The following is a 15,213-nucleotide window of genomic DNA, read 5'->3' as shown; positions in this document are numbered from 1 at the left end:
AATACTGTTTTTACACTGGAAGCTGAAGCAAACACAGTAAGCTGAAATTTTGGGGTTTCTGGAGCTCACATCAATGATCTGATGACCGATGACGGAACCCCTGACTCTGGTGATTGACTGAGCAGGCAACCGGTCCAACACATCTCAGAGGGTGGGGGCTGCTCTGCTCCAGTCGGACACCCGCGATCAGACACTTATCCCCTGTTTATACAGGATAAGTTTTATTTGCCCGGAGTCCCCCTTTAAGAGCTGCCCTATTATCCATAGTAACCATTATGTCATCTGTTGGCTGTGGTCTACTACTCTGTGACATAAAAAGCAAAACAGCTACTATTCTGTGACATGCTCCCGGCTCACACAGCAGGCTAACTGGCATACAAGGAGCCTGCACAGAGCCCTGTTTGTCCTGCCTTTACTTCCTGTATTTTGTCTACGCAATAGCTGAAGGGACAGCATTTTTTCACCCAAAAATATACAAATTATTTTACCAAGATATATTACAAATATACATACACACTGAAAGATAACAGGTGTTCTTTAAGTAAGAAATTAATAAAATAAAAAAAATCATATTAAACAATAAAAAAATATAACGAAAATTAATAAGTCATAGTCTACGCCCATGGATCAGCACAGCATTTTGTCTTAAAAACATAATAGTGGTCATTTACCGATATACCAAAATATTGCCATTACTTTTAATTTTACCATGATACTCCCTTTGCAATCATATTCTACACAAAGTACATCGATGTTTTCTCATATTTAACCTTTTAACGTACATGTACATCACAAGTTGCATAGGAAGTACTGTATTGAGCAGGCTCAAGAGCTGAGCCTGCTTCATTCAGGGTGCTGGCTGATGTCTGAAAAGAAGGTGAAAGATGCCACTCTTGTCCGAAAACTGATTGGCATCCCCCTGATGCAACTGCGGGGTGCCCATGGAACACAGGGGTCTTGTGAAAGCCTCTGTTGCTGCCATGTCAGATCTACTAGTGTAGCCTACCAATGCCAGAGGTGTCCATATTCTAGAAAATTAAAAAGTTATATGGGTCAAAATATGGTGAGGCAAAGCAATAATAATAAAATAATAATAAAAATACCGTAGTTAAACAAAAGCGATATAAGTTTGGCATTGTTGTAATTGTACTGACCTGAACATTACCGTTACAAGTAGCTCTACAGTATGATGAGTGCAATTACTTTTTTTTTTTTTTTCCCCACAAATTATTTTTAATTGGCTTTGTTATACATTATATGGAAAAATAAGGGTGCTTAAAAAACAGCCCACAAAATATATGCCCGTTATGATTCTTGCCATAGAAAAATAAAACGTTATGGATCTTAAAAGGTGAGCAGGAAGAAAAAGTGGGAAAGGGTTAAGACTACATGTTCTATTCAAAGACACATATTCACTAAAAGCGCAAGAACATACAATGAACAAATGATAAAAAATAACTCTTGACACTGATAGGAGCCACACACAGCTAGAAGACAATCTATTATAGAACGTACTATAATATAATATCACAGAATCTTAATATACATTACCGCACTAGCCCCACTGTATAAACAAAGAACTGTCATCAGCAAAACCCTAGATTCTATACAAAAACATTAGACTGGTGTGCAAAAAGACATTCTATACATACCATTAGTATAACCAACAAGCATGTATGTGGCACTGTCCCAAGGCATGTATTGCTTATGTATTGCTTATGCTTTTTCAGAGGGTATCCTGACATACACATTTAAAGGGTACCTCTCATCAAATAAACTTTTGATATATTTTAGATTAATGAATGTTGAATAACTTTCCAATAGCATGTTAATGAAAAATATGCTTCTTTCTATTGTATTTTTCCCGATCAGTCCTGTCAGCAAGCATTTCTGACTCATGCTGGAGTCCTAAACACTCAGAGCTGCCAGCCTGCTTTGTTCATAGCCAAACAGGCTGTGAACAAAGCAGGCTGGCAGCTCTGAGTGTTCTCCTTTGTGAACAAAGCAGACTGGCAGCTCATAGTGTTTAGGACTCCAACATGAGTCTGAAATACTTGCTGCCAGGACTGGTAGGGAGACCCCTAGTGGTCATTTCTTCAAAGTGGAAAATTAAATAGAAAGAAGCATATTTTTTAATAACATGCAATTGTAAAGTTATTCTGCACACATTAATCTATAATATATCAAAAGTTTTTTTGATGAGAGGTACCCTTTAAGTCTACCCCTTCCATCCTATATGTATATGATTCAATGCAGCTATAAATAGGAAAAAAAAGTGGTGTTCAAAAAAAGAAACCAAAAAAGGAATACAGTGACACTAGAGCTACTTCAGCTATATTCCTATAAATACTGTAGGTTGGTTCCTACTGTTAATCGAGGTATGTCTCTATAGATCATCCAGATATGTTCCAAAAGCACATTCATATAAGTTCCTATAGATACTCAAGGTATATTCCTATTTTGGTATGTTCTTAAAGATAATCCAGGTACATTACTATAGCAAGTACAGGTATTTTCCTACAGTTACGCAAAATATATTCTTTTCTTACAGCTGCACCAGGTATGTTCCTACAGCTACTCCAGATATATTCATATAGATAATTCAAGTATTTTTCAGCTGGTATCCCAGGTATGTATCTACAGTTACTCCAGGTATGTTCCTAAAACTAATCCAAGTATGTTCGTACAGCTACTCCAGCAGTTATTATTCATATAGATACTACAGGTACAGTATTTTATAGGACTTACCCAGATATGTTCCTACAGCCACTCGAAAAGTGTTCTTTTAGATACACCATGTATGTTTCTATAGATACTCCAGGAATCTCCCTATAGATACTCAAGGTGTTCCTACAGATACTCCAGGTATGTTCCTATGGATATACCACATGTTTCTATAAATATTCCAGGAATGTTCCTGTAGATATTCCAGGGGTGGCGTCACTCCAGCAGACCTCCATAACTATTGTATACTATATCTGGGTATGTATGTATTCCTCAATGAGCCTGCTAATGTTTGTGTATGGGTTCCTATAGATATTCGACGTATGTTTCTATAGATATTCCAGGTAGATTTGTCTAGATACTCCAGGAATGATCCTATAGATACTCCAAGTATGTTCGTTCCTATGTTTCTATAGATACTCCAGGTGTTTCTACAGATACTCCAGGTATGTTTCTATAGATATTACAGGTATGTTTCTAGAGATCCTACAGGAATGTTCCTATATTCCTATAAATACTCCAAGTGTTCCTATAATTAATCCAGTAATGTTCCTATAAATACTCCAAGCATTCCTATAATTAATCCAGTAATGTTCCTATAGATACTCCAAGCTTTCCTATAATTAATCCAGTAATGTTCCTATAGAAACTCCAAGCTTTCCTATAATTAATCCAGTAATGTTCCTATAGATACTCCAAGCGTTCCTATAATTAATCCAGTAATGTTCCTATAGATACTCCAAGCATTTCTATAATTAATCCGGTAATGTTCCTCTATAGATACTCCAAGCATTCCTATAATTAATCCAGTAATGTTCCTATAGATACTCCAAGCATTCCTATAATTAATCCAGTAATGTTCCTATAGATATTCCAAGCATTCCTATAATGAATCCAGTAATGTTCCTATAGATACTCCAAGTGTTCCTACAATTCATCCAGTAATGTTCCTATAGATACCCCAAGCGTTCCTATAATTAATCCAGTAATGTTCCTATAGATACTCCAAGCGTTCCTATAATTAATCCAGTAATGTTCCTATAGATACTCCAAGCGTTCCTATAATGAATCCAGTAATGTTCCTATAGATACTCCAAGTGTTCCTATAATGAATCCAGGATACAAGAAAGAAAACGGTGTGCACCTCGTGCAGGTAAATAGGGTAACTTTGTGTGTCGATAGTGATAAATGGGCCAGCAGGGTGGTCCTTTACCTTACGGTGTTATGCTCAGAGCATAACATCTACAGTCACTTTGAGTTTGGAGAGGGAGGTCGCAGCATCCAGGTTCCTCTGGGCTCTGGGTAGCGGAGTCCAGTGCATCAATAGAGAAGTGTAACGGATGATCCGATTACGAAAAAAAGGGGAACATCTGAAGGAGCGCAGACCTCTAAAGGTTGAGTTAAAATGAATGATTTATTTTAAAAATATGCAACGCAACATAAAAACAGCGTTTCCAGCCCGTACCGGGCTCTTCCTCAGGCAGTGATAGAAACAGGTAGTTACACGTGTACATTTAAAACAAACTTGTATTTTACTTCCGGGTCCGGTATCAGGGCCGAACCGGAACCGAACCATACGGTCCAAAGTGAAAAATGACACTAATGAGTATAAACAAAAATAAAAAAATATATACACAGAAATTAGGAAGAGAACGTTCCTAAGCAGGTGGCTATATTGGGTGAAGTGTGTGTAAATGAAATTTCAAACATTATCGATGTCGTTGAGGGACCGGTGGCGCAGGCGCAATGGTATTGGTTTTCTGAGCGGCTGAGGGTCAGATGTAGAGAGACATAGTTGGTGCATGCGCAGCAGTGTGGCGAACCCAAAAAGCTGGACATGTATGGTGCTTCTATATCTGTAAAGATATATAATGAATCCAGTAATGTTCCTATAGAAACTCCAAGCATTCCTATAATTAATCCAGTAATGTTCCTATAGATACTCCAAGCGTTCCTATAATTAATCCAGTAATGTTCCTATAGATACTCCAAGTGTTCCTATCATTAATCCAGTAATGTTCCTATAGATACTCCCCAGCATTCCTATAATTAATCCAGTAATATTCCTATAGATACTCCAAGCATTCCTATAATTAATCCAGTAATGTTCCTATAGATACTCCAAGTGTTCCTATCATTAATCCAGTAATGTTCCTATAGATACTCCCCAGAAGTCCTATAATTAATCCAGTAATGTTCCTATAGAAACTCCAAGCATTCCTATAATTAATCCAGTAATGTTCCTATAGATACTCCAAGTGTTCCTATCATTAATCCAGTAATGTTCCTATAGATACTCCAAGCATTCCTATAATTAATCCAGTAATGTTCCTATAAATACTCCAAGCATTCCTATAATTAATCCAGTAATGTTCCTATAGGTACTCCAAGAATTCCTATAATTAATCCAGTAATGTTCCTATAGATACTCCAGGTGGTCCTATAATTAATCCAGTAATGTTCCTATAGGTACTCCAAGAATTTCTATAATTAATCCAGTAATGTTCCTATAGATACTCCAAGCATTCCTATAATTAATCCAGTAATGTTCCTATAGATACTCCAGGTGGTCCTATAATTAATCCAGTAATGCTCCTATAGATACTCCAGGCATTTCTATAATTAATCCAGTAATGTTCCTATAGATACTCCAAGCATTACTATAATTAATCCAGTAATGTTCCTATAGATACTCCAGGTATGTTTCTTAGCCTTATTTTGGCATATAATTTTCACGAGTTTCTTTTTCTTCTTTTTTTACTGGTCGTCCTCCAACCCTCCCCTTTAGTCACAGTCATTAGTAATGGCCAGTGCTGCATTTGATGGATCACAGGGCGCATTTTGGCACCGTCATCCCATCTCCCCCTCATTTTACCGGCTGGCTTACATTCTTATTGTTAGAACCTCCCACTACGATCACAAATCTTTTCTTAATTCTGTATTTTTCACTGCTTTACTTGAATGCATTGGTTACATAAAGATACATTTGACGTGTGCCTAATACATTTGGTCCAGCGTGTCCCTAAATGTTCATAATTCTGCAGCAATTACACTATGACATTATAGACTTCACAGCTGAGTCTTTTCAGCAGACACAGATGTATCATAATCATATCAGATTATCTCACCCATGCAGTCATAGTATCCAGACTGTAGCTGCAATAACTCCCAGAGCATGAAATGAATATACATATGGCCATCTCTACACACCCTTGTATTTTCCACTGACATATTTGATAAAATGCCTGCAGGATTTGTAGGCTCACCCTCCTGGCTGAGGGAAGTAGATGTTACGTCGTCTGTACATGAGGACTTTGTGGCATCCTAAAAAAATACATTATAGCAAATTGATTGAAAAATGTATGCATTTATAATGTATACAAATCCCTACAAAGATCTATACACTGCTAATAAGAAAAGGATGGAAAATGTTCATTCTGATTATTTCTATTCCTTTTTTTTTTAAGCTTTTTTTTTTTACCCTAAGGGTAGGGTCATATGTAACAGATCCACAGCGTATTTAACGCTGCAGATCTGCCGGTGACCCCACACATTTTGTGCCTCCAGCTGTTGCCGAGTCCACTGTCGCCGATTTCACTCAGTCATCACGGAGCAGCTGCCATGCCTTCCGCAGTGCACTCAGACATAGTGGCTGCTCCGCGATGTCAGAGTGGATTTGGCGACTCGCAGCGGCGGATGGCGGATTGAAGGATTGTAGGGGGGATCAACAGCACAAAATGGGTCGGGTCACCGGCGAATCCGCAGCGTTAAATACGTTGCAGATCCATTACGTGTGACCCTACCCTTAGTGTACATTGTATATAACAAAATTTATATCCAGTACTGTCAAAACATTCATTCAAGATTTTCAGCCAATTCAACCCTAAAGATTCATGTTACTCTTCTTAAATCAGGTTACACATATGAGAAAGCTGGATTACAGGGAATCAGGCATTTATGGTGGAGACCCTATATAAAGTCATTGGTTATTTTCTTTCCTTGACAATATCTACTCAGTCTAGTTTAAAAATAAAACAAAGACTGTTGTCTCTAACACCCAAAGCAGAGCTCCAGTCTGTATAATACACAGGGAACTATTGTGAAAGGGTCACAGCGCGAAATCCAAAGATTGGTGAAGATCTCAGAGATCCTAATGTTCAACTACTATGGGACAATTTATTAATGGTACAAATACTGGAACAGATCTACATCTGTCCAAACTAAAGCATAAAGTATCCTAATCAATGCAACAAGAGATCTTGTAAACAGTGAAATGCTATATAAATTATATTGGGAAATAGTTTACCTTGTTATTATTATTATTATTTATTTATTTTTTTATTTTATTTTTTTCATGAAATTATAGTATCCCTTTACAAGTGCCAGTTTTTACACACAGTCATCTCTAGGGTTTATGGAGAATGGTCAGAAAATAAAGAAAATATCCAGTAAGCAGCAGTTGTGTGGAAGAAAATGTCTTTCTGATGTAAGAAGTCAGAAGAGAATGGGCAGACTGGTTTGGGATGACAGAATGGCAACAGTAAAAAATAACCACTTATTGCAACCAAGGTATGCAGAATTCCATCTCTGAACTTGCAACATGTCGGACCTTGAAGGAGATGGGCTACAGCAGCAAAGACCACACTGGGTGCTTATCCTGTCAGCTAAGAATAGGAAACTGAGGCTACAATTTGTCCAGACTCACCAAGATTGGACAATGGAAGACTGAAAGAACGTTGTTTCATTGGCTTCCAGGTGTGGCTTCAGGTGGCAGGATCAGAATACAACATAAACAACATAAAAGCATGGATCCATCCGGTTCAGGCTGGTGGTGGTGGAGTAATGGTGTGGGGAATATTCTCTTGGCACACTTTGGGATTCTTAGTACCAATTGAGCATTGTTTTAAGGGGTACTCCAGTGGAAAACCATTTTTTTTAATCAACTGGTACATGAAAGATAAACTGATTTGTAAATTATCCTTCCAGTACTTATCAGCTGCTATATACTACAGAGGAAATTATTTTATTTTTAAATTTCTTTTCAGTCTGACCACAGTGCCCTCTGCTGACACCTCTGTCCATGTCTGGAACTGTCCAGAGTAGGAGAAAATCTCCATAGCAAACCTCTCCTGCTCTGGACAGTTCCTGATACGGACAGAGGTGTCAGCAGACAGCACTGTGGTCAGACTGGAAAGAAATTCAAAAAGAAAAGAACTTCCTCTGTAGTAACCAGCAGCTGATAATTATTGGAAGGATTAAGATTTTTAAATAGAAGTAATTCACAAAACTATTTAACTTTCTGGAGCCAGTTGATTTAAAAAAATAATTGTTTTCCACTGGAGTACCCCTTTAAACGTGACACACTACCTGAGTTTTGTTGCTGACTATGTCCATCCCTTTATGACCACAGTGTGCCCATTTTCTAATGGCTACTTCCAGCAGGATAATGCACCATGTCACAAAGCTTACATCATCTCAAAGAGATTTCTTGTACATGTCAGATATGCAGCCGACAAATCTGCAGCAACTGCCCATATGGACCAAAATCTTGTAAAAAGTATGCTACAAAGAAAGAAGGCAGTTCTGAAGGCAAAAGGGGGTCCAACCTGGTTCTAGAAAGGTGTACCTAATAAAGTGTCCAGGGAGTGTAGATTATATTAGAGTCAGTAGTGCTGGTTGATTATTCATATCATTTGAATTAAAAATCACTTCAATTATACACAATGCTGATTTTAGTCAAAATAGTAAACTGCTGTTTAGCTGTTAGGGTAAAAAAAAAAACACATGAGCTGTCGGCTGCATGAGACTAAGAGGAAGCATTATATCACCAAACAAGATTGCTGGCAAACTTCTACCACATTTCGGCCCTATGCAGCGGACCGTTCAAGCACTCTCTCCCTAAGGGTGGTTGTTTTTGTCCATTTAATACAATTCCTTGATGTATATTTTTTTACATCTTTTAGATTATATGTATGTATGTATATACAGTATATCAAATTGTCCAAAGTGTTAGATTAAAATGAATGCAATGACTGTGATATGTGTTTTATTATAGTTCCTGTACCTAATATTACATTGTGTTTATAGAACTGAACCCACTGAGTGTAATAAATCCTTTCTACAAGCTGGAATACAACAGTATATGAAGCCAAATCATGGAGTCACAACATCAATCATACACCTCGCTTTGTTTCTCTTTTTGGCACTCCTGTGTTGTCAGGACATTCTGATCAATGACTCTGTAAACCAGATATACTTTGTATTGTTGGCTTAAAGGGGTTGTCCTATGAGGGATGCTGGAGGGAAAATGATTAGCAACATTTTTAGAAGAAAGTAGGATTAGGATAATGCTATGTTTGGGTATAATGTCAGATCCAGAGATAAAAATGTAAGTAATTTTAGACTGAATAAGATGAAATAATTAAAATATTGATAGTATGAATTATTAATTATAGCCAGCACAACTACCTAATACATGTGTGCACGCTTCTGTGGCAAATACAGAGTATACAAAAAAGAAGGTTGCAGCAGCACACTTGGTCAAAAAATGGAGGCTCTTAGCACACTTTTTGATCAAAATGTGTCCCCCATCCACCATGCGGAGGTGGCCTCATTTCGGATTGGACCCTAGCACTCATTTCACTCACCTCTGCTGGGCATATGGCCTCTGACTGTGTGACATGCTGGATCCAATATCAATTTATAAAACCTCCTATGAACAGGGAGGGGTGCACGGCTACAGAGGGTGCCATTCCCCCTAAATTGCACAGCAGAAGCAAAAAGCAAAATAGCCAGCACAACTACCTAATACACGGGTACATGCTGCTGTGCAAAGTTTTTGCTGTGCAATTTAGGGGGGAGTGGCACCCTCTGTAGCCGTGCACCCCTACCTGTTCATAGGAGGTATTATAAATTGATAATGGATCCAGCATGTCACCCAGTCAGAGGCCATATGCCCAGCAGAGGTGAGTGAAATGAGTGTAAGAGCCTCCATTTTTTGACCAAGAGTGCTGCTGCAACCTTCTTTTTTGTATACTCAATAATGAATTATATATACAATTGATTATACATTCAACTCTAATAAAACAAATTGCAGTAATCCACTAAGCTCCCCCTGGTGGTAGCTGCAGGCAACTAGAGTTTTGCCATGTATCTAAGGCTTTAATAAAAATAATGGAGCTTTCCATACTTATTAAGAAACTAGCAGAGTACCCGGCGCTGCCCATTTTTTCCTACCTTATCCTTGTAGGGGAGGAAAATCAACCAAGGAGGAAGCTTTTTGTCCTCATATCCCGTCCTTAAATCCTGACCCCATATCCCCTCCTCATATTCTGACCTCATATCCTGTTCTTATATTTTGTCCTAATATTTTGACCTCATATCCTGTCCTCATATCCCGTCCCCATATCCCGTCTTCATATCCCGCCCTCATATCCCGCCCTCATATCTCGTCCTCATATCCCGAACTCATATCTCGACTTCATATCCTGTCCCCATATCCTGGCCTCATATCCCGTCCTCATATCCCGTCCTCATATCCCGTCCTCATATCCTGTCCTCATGTGCCAAACTCATATCCCGTCCTCATATCCCGTCCCCATATCTAATCCTCACTAATCCTCATATCCCGTTCTCAGGTGGGGATGCGTTGTAGTAAAGATATTGTAAGCTGAAAATAAAAGGGGTGTGGCTTAAAGTGTGGGCGTGTCTTTGCAAGATGGATTGTGGCATGCAGGGAGGGTGTGGCTTGCCAGCTGGACTGACGCATTCACCAGGAGATGCAAAGCGGAGTTTGTGGAGTAAGGCACCAGAAGTCCTATATACTTGCATGGACTTGAAACAAAAAACCCATCCTTCACATATAGGGGTAGGTTAGGGGTTAATTTAACTATTATATATTTTTATTTGACATATAAGTAACATGTGTACCAGGTATTATCGAAATATCTCCAGGCGTATGGAAGTTATGCTGGAACATACATTTCCCATAGATTTGTATTGGACTTTAAACAAAAACCCCAACCCTCACAAATGGGGGTAGTTAAATGGGCACTGTCAGACACAAAAACTTTTGATATGTTGTATAGCATAGGTTTTGCAATTGCTTTCATTAGAAAATTTTCAGTATTTCATACTGAAAAAGCCAGTCAAACAACTGCCCCCCTGCCTGCTTGGAAACATTCTAGTCCTGCTGTGTCCATGAGTCATCACCTACATAATGGACACACTTCCTTGAATGACAGCTGTGAGCGCAGGGCTCACAGCTGGAGGAAAAATCCTCCCAATGTCAGCTTGTGTCCCGCTACTGTCAGTGAGCAGATAGCATACTGAGGGAGGGGGTGGAGACCTGCACAGTGAGGCCACACCCCCTCCCTTTGAGAGCAATTCAGACTAGTGAGCTTAAAAGTGTAATAAAAAAATAAATAAAGGTGCTAGATGTACATGGTCAGGATTTTTTTTGTTTGATCTGACGGGTACACTTTAAGGGTTAAATTAACTATCCTGTATTTTAATGGACATATAAGTAACATGTAGCCGAGTATTATAGAAATTTCTCCAGCTATTTGGAAGTTATGCAGTAGCATAAATTTCCCATAGACTTGTATGGGACTTTAAATAAAAACACCGACCCTGATGGGGGTGGGTAAGGGTTAAATCACCTATCCTATGTTTGTTGTTGACATATAAGTAACGTATGTGCCATGTTTCATGTTAATATCTTTAGCCGTTTGGAAGTGATGCTGGAACATACACACATACATACATACATTGGGTGAGATTTATCAAAAACTGTGCAGAGGAAGAGTGGTACAGTTGCCCATGGCCACCAATCAGATCGCTTCTTTTATTTTTAAAGAGACCTGTGAAAAATGAAAGAAGCAATCTGCTACACAGGTTTTGATAAATCTCCCCCATTGAATTTTATATATATAGATGAATCAACACAAAAGGGGAAATTTATCATTCTCTGCGCCAGTGCAGGATGACAAAATTGTGAACTTTGCGCCTCGTCCTTCCGCACAAAAAGCTTTATGCAGAAAAGGAATTTATGCAATGTTTACACTCTGTTCTGGTGCAGGGAATGATAGATTCCACCCAAAGTATTGAATCACAAGTTGTCCAGGATTAAAAAAAAATAAAAAATTGCTGCTTTCTTCCAAAAATAGCACCACTCCTGCCTATAGGTTGTGTGTGGTAACGCACCCTTTGCAAGAAAGCATAAAGTGTTGTTTTTTGTTTTTGTGTGTGTTTTTGTTTTAATTCTCACTACCCCCTTTAAAATGATAACATTTCACTTTAAGCACTTTTTATCAAAACCTGATCGCTTCTTTCATTTATGAAAATGCCTCTGAAAAATGAAAGAAGCGATCGGATTGGTTGCTATAAGCGGCTATAAATTTGGCACACGCAGGGGAAAGTTCAGAAATAACTTCAGAACACCACTTTGTAGGAGTCCTCCTCTCCTCTGCAAAATTCCTGCTTTTTCCCTGTTGCACAAAAAATGTGTGACTTTAAGGACCAGGCCACTTTTATTTTTGCATTTTTCGTTTTTTCCTCCTCGCCTTCTAAAAATCATAACTTTTATATTTCCATCCACAGACTAGTATGAGGGCTTGTTTTTTGCGTCACCAATTTTACTTTGTGATGACATTTAATTTATCATAAAATGTACGGCGCAACCAAACAAATATTATTTATGTGGGAAAATTTGTAAAGAAAAGCGCAATTTAGCAAATTTTGGAAGGTTTTGTTTACGGTAAAATGTACATGTTTTCTTTATTCTGTTGGTCAATATGATTAAAATGATACCCATGTTATATGCTTTTCTATAATTGTACCGCTTAAAAAAACTCTCAAACTATTTTAACAAAATTTGTATGTTTGAAATTGCCCTATTTGGCCTTGCCAGCTTTATTACAAATTCAGCAACAGGTACATGGACAACGTAGACAGGTGACGCGTTTTGGTTCGTCAGGGAACCTTAGTCAACTAAGGTTCCCTGACGAACCGAAACGCGTCACCTGTCTACGTTGTCCATGTACCTGTTCCTGAATTTGTAATAAAGCTGAGTTTTGCGGGAGCTGCGCTAGACATCCATCTTTCCTTTCCATTTCTCATTTTTCCTTAACAGGGCGGTAAGAGGGCTCATTTATTGCGCCGTGAGTAGTATTTTTTATCGGTACCACGTTTGCTTATATTTTACTTTTTATACATTTTTTTTTATTAATAATAATAATTGTATTACTGTTCGGAGCAGGAGAGGTTTGCTATGGGGATTTGCTCCTACTCTGGACAGTTCCTGAGACAGACAGATGTGTCAGCAGAGAGCACTATGGTCAGACAGAAAAGAACAACTCAACTTCAGCAGCTGCTAAGTACTGGTAGGATTAAGATTTTTTAATAGAAGTAATTTACAAATCTGTTTAACTTTCTGGAGCCAAACCTTTTTCACTGGAAAACCAATTAAATATTTTCATACAATTCATCTGAATATAACAATTTTCAAGATCCAAATGATACTAGACGATGGAATAACATAGATGTTGGGGGTCAGACAGTTAGCTTCAGGACAAAAAGAGGGATATTTAAGGAGCAACGAGGGACAAAGGGACTTGAGTCAAAAGTAGGGGCTGTCCCTCTAAAAGAGGAACACTTGGTAGATATGCTGAAGCTAGAACAGGGCCTTGCTATACATCACTAAATATGTGTTCCGTTAATAAGACAAATATTAGACAGAACGCTGGCAATGTTACTGAGCTGGGTGGGGGAAGCCACAGGAGAGGCCAGCATGGAAGGATATGTTAACATGATGGATTTTTACAGCAAAAAAGTCAGTTATGAAGTTTGAGACATAATCTGAGGCATACCCCTCTGTCGGGGGATTTCAGTATGTTTACTTCAGATCTGCCAATGCTTTTGGGCCCGTATAACAGGGTTAACCTGCATCCAGGCTACTGAACATGGAATATGCACACAATCCACATCAAAGAAGTGTCATGTCTGCAATTCACGTCGAGGAAAAAATCCACGTCATAGTTTGCAGAGTGAACTATGACCCAGATTGCCACTAAAACAGTAAGAAGCAGAATCCAATTCTGTATGCACAAAGCCTACCATTGGCACAATTCATGTCACAACTAGGTTTTCTGTAAAGTTTTTATATATTGCAGCAGAATCAGGGGAACAGAGCACTTGTAAAGCTTAGAAATGAGTTACTTGAATTCTAAAGGCTCCTTCACATGACGATCTGTCCTGGGATGTATTATGTCGGCATACCAGCACGACCCCATTAACTTTAATGACCCAAATATAGTCAACTATCATTGGGGCCATGTCAGTACGTGGACGCATATGTCAGCATCCCATCTTGACTGGATTCCAACACATACATGTAGCGCATATCTGGATGTGAATAAACCCTCATGTCTTTCTAAAATCTGGGTAATCTATAGATCTATTTCACAGCACCATCTGCATCCAGCATTTTTGTTATAAAATAATCTGAGATTAGTTTTGTATCCTATGCCATGCTTCCTTTTGTCCACTAAACTGTTTCCAAGCAGTCAATGTTATTCAAGGGCGCACAATATTTTGTGCACTCTATGCAGCTGGGACTGAAAGGCTTCCGAAATTCTGAGGACTGCGCGGGCAATGCTGACAGACGGCAATGTCTGTAGAGTGGATTCTGCCTAAAGAATGGACAAGGCTATTTGTTTGGCGGCAGAAGTTCAACGACAGAATGTCCGCTGATTAAATTCTGTCATGTGCAGTGGAACCCCTTTGCCAGCTGGAATTTCCAAACAAAATTGGTAAGTGGAATTCTGGTTGAAAATTCTGTAGTGTAAACCTAGCCAAAATGTCAAGCACCTTATTTTTTCTAACATATAATTTTCTCTTATTCATTTCCATATCTATGCGCAATAGACAAACTATATGTATGTAAGCTTTTAAAGGGGTTCTCCGGTGCTTAGACATCTTATCCCCTATCCAAAGGATAGGGGATAAGATGCCTGATCGTGGGAGTCCCGCCGCTGGGGACCCCCGGGATCTTGCACGCGGCACCCCGTTTGTAATCAGTCCCCGGAGCGTGTTCGCTCCGGGTCTGATTACAGACCACCACAAGGCCTACGGCGTGTGACGTCACGCCTCCGCCCCCCGTGTGACATCACGCTCCGCCTCTCAATGCAAGTCTATGGGAGGGGGCGTGAGAGCTGTCAAGCCCCCTCCCGTGGGCTTGCATTGAGGGGCGGAGCGTGACATCACACGGGGGCGGAGGCATGACGTCACACGCCGCCGGCCTTGTGGTCGTCCGTAATCAGACCCAGAGCGAACATGCTCCGGGGACTGATTACAAACGGGGTGCCGCGTGCAAGATCCCTGGGGGTCCCCAGCGACGGGACTCCCGCGATCAGGCATCTTATCCCCTGTCCTTTGGATAGGGGATAAGATGTCTAAGCACCGGAGAACCCCTTTAAGAGGGGGCCAATC

At 39.4% G+C, this 15,213-nt stretch overlaps 1 protein-coding gene across 2 annotated transcripts in view; it reads right to left on the bottom strand.

The window, feature by feature from the left end:
* BTC (betacellulin) overlaps window positions 1-15,213 on the bottom strand; it is a 60,313-nt gene that overhangs the window by 33,660 nt on the left and 11,440 nt on the right. The gene's annotated exons all lie outside the window — the stretch shown is intronic.

This window comes from Hyla sarda, chromosome 1 (assembly GCF_029499605.1).
Source record: "Hyla sarda isolate aHylSar1 chromosome 1, aHylSar1.hap1, whole genome shotgun sequence".
Classification (NCBI taxonomy): Eukaryota; Metazoa; Chordata; class Amphibia; order Anura; family Hylidae; genus Hyla; species Hyla sarda.
Note: the sequence above shows the minus strand (reverse complement) of the source record. Positions and strands in the feature narration are given on the sequence as shown.